The sequence below is a fragment of the Rhinopithecus roxellana genome, chromosome 4 (assembly GCF_007565055.1).
Source record: "Rhinopithecus roxellana isolate Shanxi Qingling chromosome 4, ASM756505v1, whole genome shotgun sequence".
Lineage (NCBI taxonomy): Eukaryota > Metazoa > Chordata > Mammalia > Primates > Cercopithecidae > Rhinopithecus > Rhinopithecus roxellana.
Genome location: NC_044552.1, coordinates 95,212,288 through 95,238,159, shown reverse-complemented (window position 1 = coordinate 95,238,159; position 25,872 = coordinate 95,212,288).

Below are 25,872 nucleotides of genomic sequence, written 5' to 3'. Positions count from 1 at the left end.
CATGTTTTGTTGCTATCTTTTAATAAAGCTATAAATTGAATGACAGTAATGTCTATGGATAGTACATGATATAGAAGTTCAGTTTATATAGTTGCTGACTGATTAATCCATTATATTTAACCAATATAATTTGATTTGGCAATTGAGGCAAATGATTTTCATAAATACAAAAGTTCCTCAAGTCTATTACTTAATAGATAAGTCAGAATTTTCCTTAGTGATTCTTTCATCTGTATTATTAAATGTTTATATTTACATGTTGTAACAGAATAATGCTATTCATCTTTTACATGCTATTACAATAACATTATTATATTTACTCATATTATAGAAAATTCAAAGATTTTAACTGTGTATAACTTAATATTCCATTGTAAAAAGAAAATGATATTAATATTTCCATTATTTCATCAGGATATAATCAGCCAACATTGTCACATAAGCCCACATAGTATCTCATACTGTAGCAGCACAGAAATGGGTTTTATTTCCACTATATTAGGTATTGAATAAAACTGCATGTTGGGACTTTTAAATTAACTTTTAATGTTACTTTAATGAGACAGAATTTCTGCCAATCCAGTCCCCAAGGCAATATTATTTAGCAGTACTTTGTGTTTTAGTTTTATATTTTCAGGAATGCCACACTACCATGGGGACTTATTAGATGCAGTTCTGGTTTGTTCAATAGACCTTCTTTCCTACATTAAGGCAGTCTAACGGAGAAGAAGAGAAGCAAATGATAAGCTAGTGATTGTACCTGCTGAATGTACATATTGCTATAATTTGCAATTATGTATATTTATTTGATTTTGTCCTTATATTTCAATCAAGTTTATAAATTAATTGGTCATGATGTCTAGGTCTTCAATTTTTAAATTTTCCCTTGAATAGGTGTAAACAATATGGATTTGTGACTTTCTGCTATGGCTACCACCTACTTTTCAATCTTACTCTGTATCTATTATAATAGAAGTAATATAATAATTTTTTAAATTATTGATGAAAAACTTTACACTTATACAACTGATTATAATGATTTTGATGTGTTTATGCAAATATGAGTATAAATTTTAAAATAATAAAAGGATAATTTGAGGAATAGCACTAAAAAGATAGGAAATTTGCAACAGCCTATCTTCTGAAATTTTGAATTCTACTTTAATTTTTTTTTAACTTTTCATTTCAGGGGTACAAGTGCAGGTTTGTTATGTAGGTAAACTTGTGTCATAGGGCATAGGGGTTGTTATACAGATTATTTCATCACCCAAGTATTAAGCCTAGTACCCATTAGTTGTTTTTCCTGATTATCTCCCTCCTCCCCAACTTCACCCTCCAAAACTCCCCAGTGTGTGTTGTTTCCTACTATGTGTCCATGTGTTCTCACCATTTAGCTCCCACTTATTAATGTGCACATGTGCTATTTGGTTTTCTCTTCTTCTGTCAGTTTGCTGAGGATAATGGCCTCCAGCTTCATCCATGTTCCTGAAAAGGACAAGATCTGCTTCTTTATTGTGGCTGCATAGTATTCCATGGTGTATGTGAACCACGTTTTCTTTATCCAATCTGTCATTTATGTGCACTTGGGTTGATTAGATGTCATTGCTCTTGTGAATAGTGCTGCAATGAACATAAACATGCATGTGTCTTTGTAATAGAATGATTTATATTCTTTTGGGTATATACCCAGTAATGGGATTGCTGGGTTAAATGGTAATTCTGGCTTTATGTCCTTGAGGAATTGCGACATTGTCTTCCACATGGTTTGAACTAATTTACATTCCTACCAACAGTGTAAAGTCATTCATTTTTCTCTACAACCTTGCTAGTATCTGTTATTTTTTTTTTTTACTTTTTAATAATAGTTATTCTTGTAGTTATTGGATGGTATCTCATTGTGGTTTGGATTTGCATTTCTGTAATGATCAGTGATGCTGAGCTTTTTTTCATGATCATTGGCCACATGTATGTTTTCTTTTGAAAAGTGTTTGTTAACTTTGCCTATATTTATGAGGCCATTTGTTTTTTTTTTCTTATAAATTTGTTTCAGTTCCTTATGGATGCTGGATATCAGACCTTTGTCAGATGCATAGTTTGAAAAACTGTTCTCCCATTCTGTAGGTTGTCTCTTTACTCTATTGATAGTTTCCTTTGCTGTGCAGAGCTTTTTAGTTTAATTAGATCCCATTTTCCAATTTTTGCTTTTATTGCAATTGCTTTTGGCATCTTCATCATGAAATCTTTGCCTGGGCCTATATCCTGAATAGTATTGCTTAGGTTGTCTTCCAGGGTTTTACATTTAAGTCTTTAATCCATTTTGGGTTGATTTTTGTACATGGTGTAAGGAAGGCATCCAGTTTCAATTTTCTGCATAGGACTAGCCAGTTATCCCAGCCCCATTACTGAATAGGGAATCCTTTCTCCATTGCTTGTTTTTGTCAAGTTTGTCAAAGATCAGATAGTTGTAGCTGTGTGGTCTTATTTCTGGGTTCTTTTTTCTGTTCCATTTGTGTATGTGTCTCTTTTCGTACCAATATTGTGCTATTTTGGTTACCATAGCCCTGTGGTATAGTTTGAAGTCAGGTAGCATGATGCCTTCAGCTTTGTTCTTTTTGCTTAGGATTGCTTTTGCTATTCGATCTCTTTTTTGGTTTCATATGAATTTTAAAATAATTTTTTCCAGTTCTCTTAGGAATGTCAATGATAGTTTAACAGGAATAGCATTGAATCTATTAATTGCTTTTGGCATTATGGCCATTTTTGTGATATTGATTCTTCCTATCCATGGGCATGGAATGACTTTCTATTTGTTTGTGTCATGTATGATTTCTTTGAGTGGTGGTTTGTAATTCTCCTTGTAGAGATCTTTTACCTTCCTAGTTAGCTGGTATTTCTAGGCACTTTTTTCTTTTATTTTTGTGGCAAGTATGAATGGGAGTTCATTTGTGATTTGGTTCTTGTCTTGATTGTTGTTAGTGTATAAGGGATGCTAGCGATTTTTGCACATTAATTTTGTACCCTAACACTTTGCTGAAGTTACTCGTCAACTTAAGAAGCTTTGAGCTGAGACAATGGGGTTTTCCAGATAGAGGATCATGTCATCTACAAACAGGGATAGTCTGATTTTCTCTCTTCCTATTTGAATGTTTGTTTCTTTCTCTTGCCTGATTACAATTTCCAGTAGTATGTTAAACAGGAGTGGTGAGAGAGGGCATCCTTGTCTTGAGTCAGGTTTCAAAGGAAATCCTTCCAGTTTTTGCCCATTCAGTATGATGTTTGCTGTGGGTTTGTCATATATGTTTTATCATTTTGAGGTATGTTCTTTGAATACCTAGTTTATTAAAAGTTTTTAACATGAATGGATGTTGAATTTTATTGAAAACCTTTTCTGCATCCATTGAGATGATCATGTAGTTTCTGTCTTCATTTCTGATTATGTGATTAATTGCATTTATTAATTTGCATATGTTGAACCACCTTACAACCCAGCAATGAAGCCTACTTGATTGTGGTGGATAAGCTTTTTGATGTGCTGCTGGATTTGGTGTGCCAGTATTTTACTGAGGATTTTTGCATCAATGCTCATCAAGGATATTGGCCTGAAGTTTTGTTGTTGTTGTTGTATCTCTGCTAGGTTTTGGTATTAAGATAATGCTGGCCTAATAAAATGAGTTAGGGAGGAGTCCCTTCTTTTTAATTTTTTTGGAATAGTTTCAGTAGGGATGGTACATGTTCCTTATTGTATGTCTGGTAGAATTCAGCTGTGAATCCATCTGGTCCTGGCCTTTTATTGTTTGGTCGATAAACTATTTATTATTGCTGCAATTTCAGAACTCATGAATGATCTCTTCAGAAATTACATTTCTTCCTGGTTCAGTCTTGGGAGAGTGTATGTGTCCAGGAATGTCTCTATTTCTTCTAGAGTTTTTAGTTTATGTGCATAGTAGTGTTTATAACATTCTCCTAAGGCTAGCAGTAGACAAGAAATAACCAAAATCAGAACTGATTTGGAGGAGATGGAGACATGAAAAACTAATCAAAAGATCAAAGAATCCAGGAACTTGCTTTTTGAAAAAATTAATAAAATAAATTAGCTGCTAGGTAGACTAATAAAGAAAAAAAGAGAGAAGATTTAAATAAACACAATCGGAAATGATAGGAGGATATTACCACTGATCCACAGAAATACAAAATTCCACTTTAAAAATGTCACCTTTTATTATGATTTGTTCAAATTTCTCATGCATTAACTTAAAAAAAAATTTTGTTTCCATAGGTTTTTTGGAACAAGTGGTATTTGGGTATATGAGTAAGCTCTTCAATGGTGATTTGTGAGATGTTGGTGTACCCATTACCCAAGCAGTATGTACTGAACCCAATTTGTAGTCTTTTATCCCTCACTCCCTCCCACCCTTTCCCTCAACTCCCTGAAGTCCATTGTATCATTCTTATGCATTCTTACGCATCTTCATAGCTTAGCTCCCACTTATGAGTGAAAACAATACAATGTTTGGTTTTCCATTCTTGAGTTACTTCACTTAGAACAATAGTCTCCAGTTCCATCCAGGTTGCTACAAATGCCATTAATTCATTACCTTTTATGGCTGAGTATATATATATATACACACACACTACTCAGTATACATAAATGCTGTATATATATTCAGTAGTATATACTACTACTCAGTAGTATTACTCAGCCATAAAAGGTAATGAATTTATATATATATTCAGCCATAAAACGTAATGAATATATATATATTCTATCATATATATATATATATATATATATATATATATACACACACACACACCAAAATTTCTTTATCCACTTGTTGATTGATGGGTGATTGGTTTGGTTCCATATTTTTGCAATTGCAAATTGTGCTGATATAAACATCCATGTGCAAGTATGTTTTTCTTATAATGACTTATTTTCCTCTGGGTAGATACCAGATAGTAGGATTGGTGGATCAAATGATAATTCTACTGTTAGTTCTTTAAACAATCTCCACACTGTTTTCCATAGTGGTTGTACTAGTTTACATTCCCACCAGCAGTGTAGAAGCCTTTCATTTTCATTGCATCCATGGCAACATCTATTATTTTTTGATGTATTGATTGTGGCCATTCTTTCAGGAGTAAGATGGTATTGCATTGTGGTTTTGATTTGCATATCCCTGATCATTAGTGATGTTGAGCATTTTTTCCTTATGTTTGTTGGTTCTAATTTCATTGTGAAAACAGCCAATTCTCACTTCTATCCCCGAGCCAAATAAATAACCACTAAGGAAGAAAAACTACATTCCTCTAAGCTAAAGACATAAGAATTCTCTGATTAATGAATTCAATTAGTGATGCAGAGAGAATCATGAACACCAGAGGGACTGCATGCATTTTATATTGGTGGTTACATGTTGCTCTTCTCAGTTGGTCTGTGTGTCTTGGAATGTGGGCTGGAGTGAAAGATGTGAAAACAAAGTGGAATATTGACAAGTCGTGTAGCTCTCAAACCTGTCAGAATCTGGCATATTTTCTTACAATCCTTTCAATGTAAAGGCACAGGTTATCACAATAATGTGATAGTATTATTTTAAAGCAGTCAGTAATGGGTATTTCCAAGTGAGTGCTTAAAGGAAAAATGGCAAAGTCATACTCCTAAAATAACAAGAAATGCTAACGTTCTTATCTAGGAACCACGGACCTCAGTTTCTTTTGTCCACTTATTCTCTTTTTTCTTAACTTAAAAAATTAATAGACTTTTTAAAGGCAGTTCACTTTTCAAGGCCTTTTGTTTTAAAAAGATTAATAAAACTCAATATATTTCTCATCTGTTTCATGAGAGTGTTGCAGAGAATAATGAAGAATGTGAAATAATATATTCATTAATTTGAAGAACAGAGCTGTATTAGTGCATAATTTTTGTTTTTTCTTTGCTTCGATGCCCATAACTAGCAAGATAGTGAAGGGTAAATTTGTTAGGTTGAAAATAAAAATCATCTTTGCCTTTTTAAAAAGAATATCATATATTTATTTTTATGTTATTGTAAAATAGTATTACACAAGTTTCTAAATATTTCAACAAAACAACTTTCTAAGAATATGTGCGTGAGTTATTATTTCTATTTTTGTTTTTATCCATAACAGTTATCTATTCAGCAAACAATCTCCAAATTATTTATTTAGCTGGTGATTTTGTTAGTCAGCCAAGAGTGCACACTGCCCTCATTGGGGAGATTTACCCAGTCTTATCTGGGCTGCCTTATGCATCTGCTGCCATCCTCTATGTTAGTTACTCTGCTTCTGGGGTGTGCTGTCTATTGGTTGGGGCACCTTGCTCTTCTCTCTCATCATCTAGCAGGCCAATTAGGGCATCTATTCATGGTAGCTGGGCAGGTTTCCAAAAGCCAAAAACATGCAAGGCACCTTGAGAGATAGGCTCATAACTGTCCCAGTGTTACCTCCTCCACATTCTATTCACCAAAGGCTTAAAAGGCTGAGACACGCTTTCCTTGTCTTCCTGGGAATAGCTACAACATTGCATTGCAAGGGCATTGATAATGCGAGGGGAATAATTGAGGCCAATTTTGCAATCTAACACCCCACCGTATTATGATACATTTAAGGTCTTAAAAACAGCTTCTTTCTTTATTCATATGACAAATAAGAGAATACCCACATTCCATCTTGTTGGATATACAAACAGAATAGCTATCCCAGTCTTCCTTGAAGTTAGGTATGATCATGTGAAATCTGAGTGAAAGTGATATGTGTCATGCTTACATCTGGTTCATATAAATTGTTCACATGTGATTATCTGTTCTTGTTTGCTGCCACCTGCTGAATGGAATAACTGAGCTCTAGCTCAGGAGAATGTAGAGACCAAATATGGAAGATGTCTGGGCCCCTAAATGACTACACAGAAAGGTCTATATACCAACCAGGAAGCATGATTGTGCTTTATGTGAATGAGAAATAAGCGTCTATGTGTTAATCCGCTGAAATTTAGGAGATGATCTGTTACAGCAGCTGATATTACTTCTCTTCATCTATGTAATTTTGTTATACACAAATATTGGTACCCAGGATTCATTCCTTATTGGCATCGGTTTTAAATGGCTCTGTTAATATCTATTGGACTATTTACTTAAAGAATTAGTACTGAAAGACGAGCTACATCTGCAAACCCTATAAAGATTAGTGTTAAAGGCAATTAGCAACGCAGTTTACTAATCAAGACATTTGCTTCTATATGCTAGAGGGATTTCATTTTTCCTTATAATGTTGGTATATTTTGCCTTAAAGATTAAACAATTGCCTTATTTTATGCTTTTATGTTTCTCTGTTATTTACTGTGATAAATCAAATATTAATGTGTCCTAAATCATTGGTTTTCATCTTTTTCTTGCATATATTAATACTGGAAGAGTAAAGGACCCTAAGGGATGCCTGGTCCATGTGTTTCTGCTTCCTGGGAGCAAGAAAACATCAATAGATTAATGGAAGCCCCTGATAAAATACCAATTAAGGATTACCCAATTTTATTAAAAGTCAAAATTTAAATATTAACTTATTCCTTAAAAATAGAAACACGATCGTTTTATAAATATTTATATAGTTATATACATTATAAAGATATAATTTATATAACTATTTTATACATATTTATAAATTAAGTTTAGCTCACAGACCCTTGAGGGAACCTAGAGGCAATATCAGTAATTTCTAATACTAAGAATTTCCTCTCTCAATCATAAATCAGAAATAAAACCATACTATTAAAGGTAGCAACAATTATGCCTTTTTAGCTTTACAGATTTCAAAGGACTTTACAGTGTAATTTAATTTTCTGTGTCCCTGTTAACACTTAACCTATGTGTGAGAGGTTGACTTAGGGAAAATCTTTTATTTTACACTGTGTTTGCAAATAAATCTAATAATAAAATACTTTGATCTATTTTTGAAATCTGAAACTGTTAACAGAGTTAATTCCACTTGAAGATTTAGTATGAAATCTCTCACTAGAAAAAAATTGGTTACTTTTTACATCTTGCCAGTAGGACTATAAGTTTTTTAGACATAAAAAAGGCAAAGTAACAATGTCTATTGTTTGTAAAAAGTTCAATCAATCCATCCATGGGGCAATTTTACCATTATTTGATGTGCTTTCTTCCATAGAAAGCACAATGTCCACTGACTTTTTCCAGTAAATGACCAATGGAGTTTAATATAAGTTAGTGCAAGAGATAATTTCAATTATATTTGAGTTGTCTTACATCCTTTGGATACAGCCATCATCATTTCAGAGCTATCGGGATTTCATCAGGTTGTAACTAAACAGCCTGAATTCAATAATACATCTTAATCTTTGGACTCGTTTTTACCCCACATGCTGCCTGAGACTACATGTGAGGTTTTGTGACAATGAACTTTGGTGTCAGATTTTTCTCCGGTTTTCTAAACTTGAAATAAGTGGTTTATTCTTTCCTCCTTAACTGTTAACTATGAACTTTTTATTTTCAAATATTTTTACATTTATAAAAATGTAAAATGATAATGGAGCTTCCATGTATCCTACACTTGGTCTCTGCTATTACCATCTTACCACAGTATAGTACATTTGACACCATAGAAATTAAGGAATTGATATAAATAAGTATACATTCACTAAAGTCAATACTTCATTTATATTTTCCTAGTTTTTACTTGAAGTCTTTTTATTATTCCAGAATTCCAGCCAGGATTTCATATGACATTTAGTCATCATGTCTCCTTAGGCTTCTCTTAGGTGTGACAGTTTCTCAGACTTGCTTTGTTTTTGATAACCTTGACAGTTTTGAGGGCTACTAGTCAAGTATTTTGTAGGGTGTCCTTTATTGGGCATTTGTCTAATATTTTTTTCTCATGATTAGACTGAGATTATGAGTTTTGTGGATGAAGACCACAAAGGTAAAAGTTATAGGAAGGGCTGTATCCTGTCAACATGACTTATCACTATTGATATTGATGTTTATCACCTGGCTAAGGTAATGCTATTCGATTTTTCATATTTAAAGTTACTCTCCACTCCCCCTCCATTTAGTACTCTTTAGAAAAAAGTCACTGTGCTTTCATTAAACATAATTTTCATAATTATTTTTAATGTGGGTCCATCTGTTTAAAAATTATTTTAAGTAGTAGAACTACATATAACAGTCCCTACTCTAATTTTATTTAGGTTATTTTCCAGTATTCCTTCTATTTCTGTATACCTATTTTAGAGTCATAGTAACACATTTTGTCTACATTGTTCCACAATAGTGGATATAAAGTAAGTATGTATGTGCTTCAAAATCCACAAATATTATATGATCAAGAAGATAGTGTTCTGTTGAAAGTTTAGTTTTGGCTCAGGATGTGCCAGAGAATAAGTGAGTGGGTCAGGATTTTTTGATTTTTTTACTTGCTGGAGTTATGTGGTTGTTAGGGTCTTAAATAGGACATAGCAATAAAAGAGAGGTACAAGATACTCCGTCTGATTTTTTTGATGCATTATGTGTGTAAAATATAAGAAAGTTTTAAAAACCGCTTCAAGGTTAGTGACTTAGTGAACTATAAAATAACCTACTCAAAGACAAAGAGCAATGGGATAAGAACCCAGGAACCATGGAAAAATATGGTGGGAATGTTGAACGTGTTTTTTAAACAACCCATTTTATTAGACTAGAAGTTCAAGTGCAGTGCATGCTTTCCATTGGAGAATAAGGAACTCACAAGTCTAGGCCTCTTGTCCTCTAAAGACTAGAAATATGGTAGATTACTTCAGTTACAAGAAAACAGCTCAGTTTTCCAGTTACCAAACTGAAATACAATTTTGAATTTAAAAAATAATCAATTATAGAAATACACAGTAGAAGATGCCTGGTTTTGCAGAATAAAACCCCTCATATTTTTGTTAATCACAAATTCAGTATGTATCAGTATCGTGAAACAGCTGCTAGAATTTAGTGTAAGTTAGACAACATTAATAGATGAATAATAGTCCCCTGTCTTGAGTCTGTACTAGTCAAACCATACCTGAAGCTCTTCTTAGTTCAATATGTCACATCATTAATAGCAATAATGACAATGATGATAATAGTATATTATTATACCTGTAAGGCACTTAAGAGTATAAAATTTACTTTCAAATGTATTATCCCATTTTAGCACAGATCTTGACAAAATTTTATGCATCTATGGACCTACGAAGACGTGATAAAATAAGTGCTGTGGAGAAAAAAAATTAAAATATTTAGGCAGTTTGTTTTTTAAAGTGTGGATTAAAATGACCCATTCATGGAATTGCAAGATCAAAAGCATTTTCATAATACAAGATATTATGATTAGCCTTTTTCAGTGTATTGACACTTGCAGTGTGGTACAGAAGTAACAGTGAGTAAAGTGCCTAATGTTTTTGCTTGAATAAAAGCAGTGGTAACACAATGTACTAATAATCATTGTATTCTTTATAGTCAGACGCTCATAGGAAGAGGTAAAAAGGCCAGTTTTGTTTAAGAATGTCATTGACGGCACAATAATATTAATTGTATTAAATATCAACTCTTTGAGTGAGTCTAATATTCTGTATGATGAAATGGGAAGTACACATAAAGCATTTCTACAGAATACTAAAGTGAACCAATGTTTTCCAAATGAACAATGTATGATATTATAAAATTTTAACATTATGTATGGGTAAAAGATCTACTCAAAATGCAAGTTAGACCAATGAATTTTAATGAAACAATAAAAAAATTATTAATATAGTTTTGGGTTTCATATTGCAACCTTTATGAAACTATTAGCCAAGTTTGGATGTGGTATCAAAGATTAAGATCCACAATTACCTGAAAAGGCAATTCAAATACATATGTCCCTTTTCAACTACATATTTGTGTGCAGCAAGATCTTCATCAAAATAACATACAGTAGATTGAAGGCAGAGAAGATATGAGAAATTAGAATCCAACTATCTGAAGACATTGAAAGAATTTGTAAAAAATGTAAAACAGTGACATTCTCATGAATTTTTTTTTAGAATATATAATTTCCCATATTTAAAAGTAGGCTAGTTACATTAACAAGTAATGGGATATTAGTGTTATTTTATATCAATAAATAATCAAATATGTCAAAATGTACCAGTAATAATTTTTAACTACGGTGAATGTCAGTACATATAACTCATATATACAAAAGCTCTTTGAGGTTCTCAGAAATGGAGCATAAAGAAAGTCCTGTTACTAAAATGCTTGAGAACTCCTTGCTGAAGAAAATCTGATGAATGAACAATGAGACAACAAGATAACTGTCATAAAGTGTTTAAGATAATAACTTGGACCCCTTTTGTTTTTACCTTCTCAGCATCTAATTCTTGTTTTGTTTTGTTTTTAATAGAAGCACCCCACTTGGCTTTGAAGAGCCATACTGCTTCTCTGTTTTAATTAGGGTTTATCTTAACTCCTAGCTGACGGATAGACATACTATCTAGGCATAGCCAATAAGTATACTCTATAAGCCCATCTCCTCATCTCTCAGCCAGAGTGATTAATCAAAAATGAACATAAGCCAATGAGATTCAATTCTTAGACATTTTAAGGAAACATTGGAGAAGCAGCAGATTCTTTTTGTTGGGGTTGATAAGCCAATTGGCTTTTTGGCTAGAAGTGCCATTGGCATCATTGTCAACATTTGGAGACATCTATCTCAGAATGAAAGCATTGCAGAGGAAAATAGAGAGATGGTGTGAGGTATAACTTTAATTCCATCATTTTTGAACCTGTTTCAAGCCATGTCAATTTTGTGAGGCAGTAAATTTCTTGTTTGCAAAAATTTGCTTGAGATGGATTTTCCTCATATCTGTAAATATCCTATTGAGCATTCCTTCAGAAAGAATAAGAATCATGATTAAACAACTATATTCTTAATTTAAGGAAGAAATTTCTGACAATCAGTATTTTACCAGCTATGGTTCAAATTGCCTCATGGTATTATGTAATTTTTTTTTAGACGTAATCTTGTTCTTCTGTCGCCCAGGCTGGAGTGCAGTGGCATGATCTCAGCTCACTGCAACCTCTGCCTCCTGGGTTCAAATGAATCTCCCACCTCAGCCTCTAGAGTAACTGGGATTACAGGCACTCACCATTACACTCGGCCAATTTTTTTGTATTTTTAGTAGAGATGAGGTTTCACAACGGTGGCCAGGCTGGTCTCAGTCTCCTGACCTCAGGGTGATCCACCTGCCTCGGCTTCCCAAAGTGCTGGGATTACAGGCATGAGCCACCATGCCCGACGTGTATTAAGTAATTTTTGAGTTGGAAGGAAATTTGGAAAATAAAGGGCTCAACAGCTTTGTTTTAAAAGTAAAGAAACTGTCATTCAAGTTTTTCATGTTATTTCTATATCACTAATTAATGGTCAAGAAAAAATGATTTCATTGTTACTATACACATGTATCAACATCCAATGACAGTATTTCAGTGATTGTACAGATCTAAAGCATTCCAAGAAATGCTCGTGGACTGAGTTGTATGAGTTTTAGAGAACTATATGATTTCAAGATTATACAAGCAATATTAAAGCAGACTAAATAAAATCGAGAGGTAAAGGAATGATCCAGAAACTTGTGGCAAAGCCTATATTTGAAAATTAAAATGTAATAATCATATTTAAGCAGTCAATTTTGCCTCAGATCTATATAATCTTGTCTTCATATTATTTCTCTTGGTCATTCAAAACTCATTTCTAGGGATTATTCACAAGAAAATGTTTAGATTATACTGTGTGTGTGTATGTGTGTGCGCGCGCGGGCGCGCGGGCGCATGTGTCTCTCTGCGTGTGTTCGTTCCATGTTTAATATAAGATATATTGTAATGCACTTTTGGCAAATGTAGCAGTTTCCTTGAATTTATATTCTATATTGAACTATTTTCCAATACATAAGATTTTTTTAGGGAGAAATTTCGGAATTACTTATTTCATTCTACTAGTTTAATGTGGATTGCGTTTAAATCAACACAAGTTACTTAAATTGTGTTGTGTGTGTGTAAATGAGTCATACATTACTGGACTGAAATATACAGTAGTTTGAGCACTTGGCCGATTCAAGCACTACAGAATGCTATTACAGCACATATTATTTTATTTATATTCTATTGCCTTGCATGATGTTTTCTTTTATGCACCTCTGATTTGAATATAATTTTCTTTAAATTAAAAGGGAAATAATTTATCTTTTGACAAATACACTTTATTCTTCCTAGATATTGATCATTTCAGTTATCCCAATTGAATTTTCACTAAATTAATTTCAGTCTCTTGGAAGGAGGGGCCTTAGATTCTTTATAAAAGTTCAGTATAGATGATTTTTCTACTCACTAAAATATGATAATCTGCAAGTACATGTATGCTAATCTACAAAAAGACCAAATTAATTTCCTATTTGAAAATATAAGAAACATAACAAATTTAATGAAATGCAAAAAATAAGGCTTAATACCTTAGGGCACAAATTTAATTTATTTCAGGTTTACCCAGCATTGCTACAATTCTATTGATGAAAGGTGAGGCTAAACTTTGAAGATACAGTAAATAAAACTGAGAAAAGGAGAAAAAAAGCCAAGTGAAGAGGAGAGAGGGTGAAAAAATACCAGTAATTCTATGTATTTGGCTATCTCCTCATTTAGATCCATGGTTCTCAAACTTAGAAATCATTGGAGGGTCATATTAAATATTCAATTACATGGGCTGTATACACGGACATTCTGACTCAGTGTGCTATGGTGAGGGCCTGGGAACCTGTGTTTTTGACAAACATACTTGAGAATTCTGATGGAGAAACTTAAATGTTGCATTGACAAAACAAATTTCTACAGTTCATATATGAACTCCAATTGAATCATATACATTACATAAATTAGTATTCTAACTTTCAAAAAGGTAGTAAAAGGTATTCAAGAAATAATTGCCTAACTGAATGTCAATTCTAGGTGCTTGATTTGCCAAATTCTTCAGTGGAAAATAGAATAAATAAACAAAACAAAACAAATGAGAGAGAGAAATGCACTCCTTTGCTTAAAAAGCAGGGTGAAACATGAAACACCTTTTTCTCATCTTAGTGACTTCTGTCTAAGACTCAATCCCTTATAAATTGCAGTTGTACTGTAATTGATTTCATTCTTAGCAAAATATCAAATCCTCTTGGGGAAAAACAAAGGAAAGTGAGCTTAGCTAAGGAAACAGGAAAAAAACATTCTATTTCAATGATTACAATTTATGCCTCAGGAATTAAGCAGGCTTGATGCTTTCCTGGATTTACAGCATTTCATTTGTTACTGCCATTAGCTTTAACTGCTTTGGGAAAATTTAACAACAGAGCTATAGCATGGCTTACAACCATCATGAGCTTCAAAGTTTCAAGAGCATGCGAAACATTTCCTTGCAAACTCTAATAGGATTACATGGATAACTTCCTTGAATATTTATTTCCACTACAAATCAGGTAGGATACATTTAATGACATATTTAAAATGTTGTCATCTTATGGCTGAAGACAATGACAGTTAGAAACGCGTACATTTTTAAAAAATGAATTGCAAGCTTTAAAACTTTCTTGAAAATAGGAAGCTATTTCCAATTCTCATAGTGTCTTCATTCAACAAATTGAAAAGCAAAATCTATGAAATAATAATATTGCATACCAGTTTAGCAATGAATTCAGAAAAATGAGATTAAACACAACCATATAAGCATACATCTAAAATGGCCTTCCCAATATTTCACAATATTTGCTATGAAACATTTTTCACTTGTGAAATGGCAATTATGATACACAGTAGGAATGCTCTCTCTCTCAATTCTCATGCATAAAAACTACACTGCCAATGCATAATTAATGCAAATAATGAAATTGGAACAAGATCCCAGGCCTTGTTCAGATTAATGCCAATTGCCTGAATTGTACATGTTCTAATAATTTATATCAGATTTTGACTGAATTTCTTTAATATTTTCCTACTTAAACATTTTTAATGTAAAAAACGATGACATGTTTTAAATGTAGGCATTTAAGTGTGTGTGTGTATGTGTGTGTGTGTGTGTGTGTGTGTAATTTTGAAGTCTGAAAACTTGCTAGAGTTTATAGTCTGCCTGGAGGTGACTTGAATAAAGTTGTTAACTAATGAAAAAGGTAGTTCTTAATGTGAATCTGTGTATGCTCATCACTCTCCTGAAGGACATTTATTCAACTTGAGTTTCAAAACTAATTGGAAGTCATGGTAGGTTGATAAATATTGGAAATAAGGCTAATATTGCCATAGCATTTATTACTATTTCATTAATTTTGTAGTGAAGAAATATCTGAACGTTCTTTCTCTGTAAATAGTACATGTCTCATTACATGAGTGAACCACAATATTTATGGAAAATTGGTCAGCATTTGAATAGCATCCTTATGACTTTATAATTAAAATCTTGCTCATAATTAAAAATGGAACAACCATTATTTAAGAATTGTAATATAAAGAAAGAGTTATTCTAACAAAATAGAATAAAATATTTTTAAAAACAGAACTGTGATTTATAATGCATATTTTTACTTTTTCCTTTTACTAAATTTGACTTCTAAAAGACATATTTATTCATTTATTTAGCCGCTGTTTAACTGTCCACTTGTATTAGTCAGCTTTGTTGCTAAACAAACAAGCCATGTTTGTTTTATAATAATATTTATTTCTTGTCTCAGTGTGTGCTGGTGACTGTAGGTTATCTGTGACTACTGTGGCTCTGATTCATTCAGGTCGGCTGTGCTCCACAGTTCTTCTGTTGTAAGACCAAGGCTAAAAGACAGGATCACTTAGGACATGCCCCTTCTTTTGGCAGTGGGAATTAACAATAGATTTAGAAAACTCTACAATCATATTTCAAGCTTCTCCTCAGATGGGATGGATGTATATCCAATTGACTTATATTTCATCAAGCAAAGTATGTCACAAATTAAGCCAATACTGAAAGAATGTGATATGTACTCCTGAGGTAGGGGGTAGGATAAAGGCATGTGGATGTGTATTTGCAAACACTAATCAATCTACCATATCACTGTGGGGTCTTTTACATGACCGTTTCCCTAAAGAGAGTTTCAGCGTAGAATAGATGGTTTCCAAGCAGACATGTATTATTGGAAAAAGCCTCCCTTTAGATTCATCCTATCATACTATTTGTATTCCGGACATGTTTATTTTAGAAAAATTTAAATCTTATTTCTGTCTGTGATTTTATTTAAGCTATATATTCTACCAAATTCCCCATTGAAAATGCTTTCTGATGCTGATTCAGATTGTATTTTCATAAATTATTCTAATTCTATATGTGGGAGACATCTCACATTGAGAATCTTTACCAGAGAAAAATCAAACCCGATTTATGAGGATGAAAACTTATGCATTGTCACAATGTTAGGGGAAGGCTGAGAGACATTAGATCACTTCTGACTCAGTCTCTTTTTGCTGTTCCAGGATGAGATATTTTGCTGCCTTCAGGCCAGCTATTGCATCCCACCTCACCCACACCAGACAGCTTGAACAGAACTTTTTCAGACTTCCTTCAAGGGGTAGTATGGTTAAGCTAGTCACAATTGTTCTGTGTGTTGGCATCCAGGTAGAGCTACAAGTAATAACACTTTGTCTAGCGTCATTAACTGTAAGGGGATCTGATATCTTTAATGTAAAGCAATAAATCATTGTTTACTCATTCGAGATTACTGCTGATACTTTTTACGAGGAAATGAGAAACCAGGATTCCACCAGAGCTTCTGTTCCCAACATGGGTCCAAACCAACATAATCATGTCCAGCTCCACGTGATAAACCCTGCTTCATTCTCCCTTGTTCCTTGATGAGTCCACACTTCTGCTTCTTAGTGTGTTTATTCTGTTTAAATTACCAAGATTACACCCATGTCTCTTGCTTTATTTTACTTAAATTAACAAAATCCTAGATGTAATTGAAAGATATATCATGTTATCCATTAAATCTGATGATCATCAATTTAATAAAAGGAATATTTCAGCCCCTTCTCTGGGTTACAAACTCAGCTAGTAACTATTGTCCTTTATTTTGGCTTGTGTAAAGATCTTGATATTGATGACTCAATCACTCATTGATGTAAAAAATTCTGCCTCTACTCTTTTTACAAAGTTGTAGGGCTGGCTCTCACATACTGGACACAGTCATGGGACAGGGATTTGTACCAAATTCTACATGCGTAAACTTTAATGATGCCAAGTAGACTTGCCAGAGTGTTATAGATTACCAATAAATTTAGATTATCAAATTATGTTAGTTATGGATTGCTCAGTCTTTCAAATTCATTTTGTTAATTTATTCAAATATATCTCTAACTGCCTCATAGATAATTTTTTTAGATCTTAATATTTTGGCTTTCTATCTCTCCATACATTACAAGTATATTCATAAAATGTACAATTATACATATTTTTGTTTTTCACAACTTAAAATTATCAATAAAATCTATTTTATTTAAGTTGATGGTCATCAAGTATTTTAAATAAAACTTCACCCCATGACATTGATTTTTTTTTAATTTTAGAGGAATAAATGATCATGTTCACAAAAATGTCACCAAATATTTTATTTTTGTTTTATTTATGTCTCCTAAACAGCTAAAAGGACTTAATAAAAGTGCTTAATGCTTGGTAAAAATCTTAAAAATTAATACAATGGAAACATAAATGTCATATGGACTCTTTTGAAAGGTATTAAGGTTAAATATATTTCTTACATCAAATTATCAAGGAAAAGCCAATTTAAACAATAAAATAGTTTTCCAGACTTCCTTCATGGCTACAGAGAGGATGTTTCATCTGCCTTTAGCCAGCTTCATTGGAGTTGCCCTCATTTCTTGCAAACACAGATCCATAAGGAGAAAAATATTGATTTCTGTATTATAGAGTCTAGTTTTTTCTGCTCCTGATCCAGGTCAGCAGGGTTTTTTTAGATGTGATAGCTGTGGGAATACAGTTGTTCAAAGCTCGACTCCTTATGAAGGACTCCTTATGAAGGACTTTTAGGTAGCACTTCTTGCAACTAGGTTTTACTAACACCCCTGAAACAAAGTCCAAGGCACTAATGCCACCAACAAAAAGAGTCAAACCTTTTTAGACTGAAGTCTACTCTCTGTTTGTCTCTATGCTACTCCATGTCTCCCACAGTCCTGGGAATCCGAGTTTCAAGAGGTTGTGCTGTTTCCTATTCAACCATCGGAGCTCCACATGGTGGTACAGGGGATAACCAGGTGGTATAGCCAGGTCTGGACCATGAAGCCCTTTACTATTCCTTGGGAGCAATATGAAGACTCGTTCTTAAAATCCCTATAGTTGGATCTCTTTTTCCTTCATTCTGTGTCAGTCAGTCACCATTCTCCAAAAATTGTTGAATGTTTCCTCCAAGTTGTACTAGTTTTCTATTGTTGAATAACAAATTACCACAAATTTAGCAGCCTATATTGCCACTCGTTTATTATCTCACAGTTTCTATTGACAGTGAAGCTTTTGCTCAGAGACCCATACACTGAAATCAAGATGTTCACCGGGGCTGCAACTTCATCTGGAGCTTGGCATAGTCTTCCAAGACTATGCAAGTTGTTAACAAAATCAGTTACTTGTGATTGTAGGATGGACGTCTGTTTGTATTTGGTTTTGTTTTGCTGGATGTTTGCTAGGGATCACTCTCAGCTTAGAAACATTAGATGGTTGCCTCCACGGACAGTTCACAACATGACTGTTGTTTTCTTCTAGGCCAGCAGGAGAGTATCCTTCTGATGTCTTACCTTCTTTAAAAATGCCCATCTAGTTAAGTTAGTCCTGCCAGGATAGTCTCTCTTTGGAGTAACTCAAACCCAATTTATGATTAACCAAATTGTGAGAGTGCTTGCCCCGCATATTCATGGGTAACCACCAAAATTGAGAAGAGGAGGTTATACAAATCATGGAGCAGAAATCTTGGCGGCCATACTGGAATTCTGGCCACTGCAGTATATACCCTTTGTCTGAATCAATTGTTTTATTGGAATTTGCCTGTTTTGTTTTGTATTAACACACAAATTGTTACTTTATCACTATATGGAAGGTTACACTACACTAAAATATTATTTAAGATAATTCCTAGGTGATGAGATTTGAGGAAAGTATTGCCATTTTCATTGGACACATTTGTTTTATATGCTTTAATTTTGAGCTTTTATTAGCAGTTGCTGGTAAATAATTAACACTTGGTTTCTCAAAACCCAAAGCCCTGATTTGGAGTATTTGTTGATTTCTGTGGTATAAATACTCCCACCACAGCCAGTTCCAGGCCACCAGTATGATGTTACTGAATGCACAGTTAGCAGGAAGTACACAACATTGACAATGGCAAACTGCCATGATCAGCTCCAACGTATCTATTATTATTATATTTATCATAAAAATGAATTATTTTTGTTTTAGAAGAAATAGATATTTTCCTTGATAGTATTTGGATTTGATAGAACTCTATGTGGAATTGAAAGTTATTGAAATACAACCTAGAAATATATCAAATAAGTAATACTAGCTTTTACATATATTCCGTTTGAAAGACAATAGATTTGTACATAATTGATTATGTTGACTCTTGATTGAGGCAGTTTAAATGCATAGTAATTAACAGTTCAATCACAGGATTCTCCTAAGAACTCAAACCCCTTGTAGTCATCTAGCACATTTACGAAAAAGTCTAAGCTCTCTGAAAGTCAAAGAAAATTCTTTTTTAAAACTTAATATAATCACAGAAATACTATTTTAAAACATTAGTTTTACTTTTATTAAATATTATTACTTTAAAAATCACAATAGTGTCAAAACATCTGAAAACAGAAAAACTGAGGCCAAAAACAATTATAAAACATGTACAATTTGAGATCATTTTAATAAGCACATAAAGCTAACAATTAAGATAATGTTGAGTTTGATACTCAAAGATATAAAACATTATAAACAATAGTACAAATATTCAGCTACTTTTTTAGGAAAGAGATTTTTAAAAAATGGAAGGAAATTACTAACAGTAAAAGGCAAGTTGCAGTTTTATTGAATTCACCAAATTATCAATCTTCTGCCAGTATGTCAGATTTACTTTAGTAAGATTAGAATATTCCATTGATGTGAAGACAGATACAGAATCAAAGAGTAGGTCTCTACTACTAAGTAGAGACATTATCAAATCCCTGAAGTAGAGGCTTAGCTATGTGTAATCATTTCTAAATTAAAAAGAGATAAATTTCAGGAAATGATAAGATCAAATATTCCTCCCTAAAGGGTAAACAAGTTTACAGAACTGTGACTGGCATACTCAGTATTGTTTGCAGGAATGGAAGTATAATCAGTCGTTATATTCAAAGCACTCTAGACTAAAACTTGGTGCAATCTATAAACAGGAAATGATTTGGGGAAATGTGGATAAACAAGTGTCCAAAAATGACTAATGAGAATGTCAACTCAGGAGGGACTAAGAAAAAAACTACTCATCAGGGATATGACCAGAGAAAAAAGATAACGTTTCAAGTAAGTGTTGGGTTATTCAAACCCTTTATAATTCATGGGAAAAATGGTATGCTTGAATCAGATTAATATTCACTGAAGTTTATGTAAATTTCTAAGATTTTGAAAATGAACTTGAGGATGTGCTTCCAATCAAGTCTTTTTTCAAATCATTGAAGCTCCTGGTGCTGTGACAAATCTCTGGTCACTCACAACTGGGAAGAAAGTTCTTGTCAGTTCCTGGAAGACAGTCACTTTGGCAGCCCTGTAACAACAACAAATGCTTACAGTGTTGCCTTTTATGAAGATTATTAACTGGCATAAACTCAAGGTCATCTCTGCATTTTGTTTACCTTGACCAATCCCTCTCCAATTCCCTAAATTTGTAAATTAAGATTACGTTACCATCTCCCTATTATAGATTCCATTATGTCACAGAAAAATGGAGTGCAGTAGCTGCCCCTTATCCATAGGAGGTACATTCCAATATCCCCTGTGGATGACTGAAACCATGGATGGCACCAAACCCTACGTATACTATGCTTTTTCCCTTACACATACATACCTATGATAAATTTTCATTTATAAATTAGGCACAGGAAGAGATTAACAACAATAACTCATAAATAAAATATAACAATGAAAATAATATGACAGCATTCTTATTCTTGCACTATGGAGCCATTATTAGATAAAATAAGGGTTACTTGAACACAAGCACTGTAATATAGTGATAGTCCATCTTATAACCTAGACAGCTATTAATATTAAGTGACTAGTGAGCAGAGAGTATCTAGAGCATGGATGCACTGGAAAAGGAGGATTCATATCCTGGAACACAGCAGGACAGAACAAGATGTCATCATACTCCTCAAAACTGTGTGCACTTTAAAATATATAGTTTATTTCTGCAATTTTCCATTTAATATTTTTAGACCGTGGTTGGCCCCACATAACCAATACATGGAAATCTAAACTGTGAATAAGGTAGGAATACTAAACACATTCCACGGCTTTAGCTCATTGGTCTAGCATCAGTTTAGTTTCATTGCTGGTAACTTGTAGATCATTTATTGCCTGACATTTTCTTTGGCCAAATTCTTATTTTAGTGAGTGGATCCCAGCCATGGCCTCTAAGGCCTAGCCACTATTTTTGTACCAGGAAAAGTATTCTGCCTCTGAAAACCAGCCCCCATTTTTGCATTTTCTTTTCTGAAAATCCTGGAAGCTGTGCACTGAATGATTTCTGTGAATATTTTTGAAGACACTTTCTGTTTATATTGCTCATCTAATTGTACTTTTTATATTATTCATTATTGAAGCGTCCTTTCTCAGCTTCTGCAGGTTTATGTGGCCTTTACATACCATTTTGTTCTTGGTCTAGCATAATCATGAATTAGTAGTACATCACAATTTTTCTTTATCCATTTTCTTCCACAAATTCTACAAACAAACTTGAAATTCAGGCTAGTGGCTGGGATAGTGGTTGGGTTAGATTCACATATGCTTTTCACAGAAAAATAAAAGGGCTGGGCACGGTGTCTCAGGCCTGTAATTCCAGGACTTTGGGAGGCCAAGGTGGGCAGATCATGGGGTCAGGAGTTTGAGACCAGCCTGGTCAACATGGTGAAACCCCGTCTCTACTAAAATTACAAAAAATAGCCGGGTGTGTTGGCAGGTGCCTGTAATCCCAGCTACTCAGGAGGCTGAGGCAGGAGAATCGCTTGAACTTGGGAGGGAGAGGTTGCAGGGAGCCGAGGTCGTGCCACTTCACTCCAGCCTGGGCAACAAGACCAAGACTCCATTAAAATAAATAAATAAATAAAAGAAGTAGATGTTAGTAGATAATTTTCTGACTAAGTTCCTTTTAATGCAGGCTCCTATTTCAGAGCCAAAAGTTGATCTAAAGACTTGAAGTAATCTTAGGATGACAGGTGTAAGACAGACACTGTGTGGCAAAGAAAAGTATACTAGAAGTATCTTTCTTGCATTTCAACAATTTAATCCCAATGATGTTAACACTGAGCAAAATCCTAAAGTTGGCAAACTTATGTTTGGCTTGCTTCTACTGCTGTTTCACAAGCTCTCAGTTCTCAGGATACATGCTGCCCACAAAGTACCTGGTCTATGTCTTATTCCTTTAATATAAGGTTCTCAGCTGCAGAGAATAGGAATCCCAGCTGAATAGCACTGTACCATGGAATCATGAGGGGTACCTGAATAAAGGGTGAAGAAACATTCAATTCTAAGGATTGGATGGGCCCCTCTCCTTTTGCTATTATTCACTCTACCTGTTCTATTGGTTGTTATCTCTGATTAATGGTCTATGAGGGCAGGATCTGTGTCTACCTTGTTCACCACTTTATCATCAATCCCTCATATAATATATGACCTACAGACTGGGGTACAAAGGAATATCAAGTTTCAGAAGCTACCTAGCCCTGTTCACAAAAATTTTGAAAATTCTTTATGTCATGAGTAACGAAAATAAACATAATACCCATTGAAATCAAGCATGAGATCTGAACAAAAAACCTCTTTTTGTAACAAACTTCAGCAGAGCTTGATGTGAAGAGAGAAATAAAATAGGATATTTGTTAAAGTGTTAGTTTCATTTTTAGAGAAAATATTTTATTTTCGGGTCACGAACAGAATGAGAACCATAAAGTCCTCATGTAGTTAGAAAACAGCCAGAGAATTAGAACATTACTAAACTCTGCAGGATAACAAATGATAACCCTGAGGATATAACTAAATGTGAATAAACAATACCTCAGACAACCTTTACAGTGACACACAACATAAAAGGCAGCTAAGATTTTGTTTAATGCATATTTATGAAAATTTCATAGGATTGTATGACATGGATAATTAAATTTAATGAATGTTTATCTGCCACTCTTTAGCAAATCCAAAATTGATAGAACAAACATAGTGGGCAACTAAGAAAGGTCTTGTTTAGCAACAGAGAAAAAGAAATTAGAATAAGATTACACTTGGAGAACATAGACTTGTGTTTTGAGGCCCACTACGAAGTTTATGAGCTGAAGAGATAATATCATCAGATGGATTTTAAATTGTTTGACTCAAGAGACAAATAAAGACCTTAAATTGTTTGTTGTGCTTAGTACTGCCTATGCCTTTGGAAAAGAGAGATCAATAAAAGAAGCAAACAATCAGGGAAAGAATCAGTGGGGTTGTTAAGAAATATAAGTCGAAAGTTAGTGACAGATAAAGTTGAGAATGCTGTATAAAAGCAAGGAAAAAATTCAGCTTCCACACTTAACTATGTTCACACATGTGGAAGTCTTAAAATACTGTGTGATAATTTTTGTACAGCATCCCTAATCCTTTTAAAAAGACAATTGAATAAAATTATATGATATTAAAATGGTTTAGTTATGATAACTGTAAATGTTGGAAGAAAGATTATCAGTACAGTGTCTGGTTCACCACCATCAACCTCAATGAAAGAATAATGAGCTCAAGATCTCTCTCCAACTGGCTTCAGAACTGTAGCTGAAACATTGTTCTTGTTATGGCTGGCAGCTGATTGTAGCTGCTGACTGCTAAAGTTTCCCATAAGTAAACTGGTGCCTGATGCCCTGGTGGGTTCCCAGGGATCATGAATGCCAAGAACATTTTGATTCTGCCGAGGGAAAAGGGTGAAAAATGAGTTGTAAAATATCCTACTCATAGTGAACAAAGTCGAATGATTCAGATTCTCATATGAACTGTTGATCTGAACCACCCAATAAGGTAGAAATCAAGTAAAGGTATGAACATTCCTAGAAGTACTATCAAAATTATTAAAAAATAAACCTTCTATCTAACTTCAAGAGAATTGAAGCTATCTTTCCTTTTAATAAAAATGAAAATTGTTTAGCTTTCTGATGTCTATTCTCAAACTTTCCAATGCTTCTACTCATACTTATTTTGCTCTCAATGTTTTACAAAAACAGCTCTCCTTCAGGTCTACTCCATGTTACTCCAGCAGATGACTTTTTTTTTTTTTTAGACGGTTTCGCTCTTGTCACCCAGGCTGGAGTGCAATGATGCAGTCTGTCTGGTTCACTGCAAACTTTGCCTCCCGGGTTCAAGTGATTCTTCTCCCTCAGCCTCTCAAGTAGCTGGGATTGTAGGCATCTGCCAGCATGCCTAGCTAATTTTTGTATTTTTAATAGAGAGGGGATTTCACCGTGTTGGTCAGGCTGGCTGCGTGTGAACTCCAGACCTCAGGTGATCCACCCTCCTCAGGCTTCCAAAGTGTTAGGATTACAGGCATGAGTCACTGTGCCCAGTTGACAATTTTTTTGTTGTTGTTTTGTTTTAGTATAATGGCCATATTTGCCACAATTGATCACTCATTTTTTCATGAAACACTTCCTTAGCATGGCTGCAGGAATATTCATCAGCCCCTCTTGTTTATTCTCATGGGTCAGTCATCCTTGGATTCCTTTGCTGGCTTCTCAACTCTTTGACTTCAAATATTGGAGAATGTCAAGGCTTAGTCCTTGGAAATGTTCTATTTACACACAAGTCTAAGGTTATTCCATTCAGTCATATGCCATTAAAAATCATCTGTGTTCTGATCATTCACAAAATATGTATCTCTAAACTGCTTTCCTGAACTCCAGGTTTCTGTGACCAATCACTTAATCTGCTGTATGTCTCAAATTTAGTATCTTTAAATCTGAACTTGAATCCTGCTCTGTCCGCAGACTTTCCTATCTTAGTAAATAGCTCCATCTTTCAATTGCTGAGGTTACAGACCTTTCTCCCTTACTCCCTCTCTCACCATGTGACATGCTTGCTACCCTTTTGCTTTCCACTGTATTTAAAAACTTCCTAAGACTTCACCAGAAACTGAGCAGATGTGGGTGCCATGCTTGTACAGCCTGCAGAACCACAAGCTAAATAAACCTCTTTTCTTTATAAATTACCCAGTCTCGTGTATTCCTCTTTTGCAACGCAAAATGGACTAACACACTGTTCATGTGTTCAAATATTTATCTTCTTTTTCACACACCGTTCTTCACTTTTAGGTATATCAATGAACAAAACAAAGAGAGATTGTAACTTCATATGCATCTCATTCTAGCAGAAGAAGACAAATAGTAAGTAATAATCAGAGTAAGCAAAATAAGTAAGATAAATATGTGGTATATCTCAGGTGAAAATTGTAAAACTATGTGGAGCAGAGTATAGGCAATCAGCAGGAATGAAGGATTCACAGGGGGAGGAAGAGAGTTGGCTGTATTAAATAGAGTAGTCCGGAAA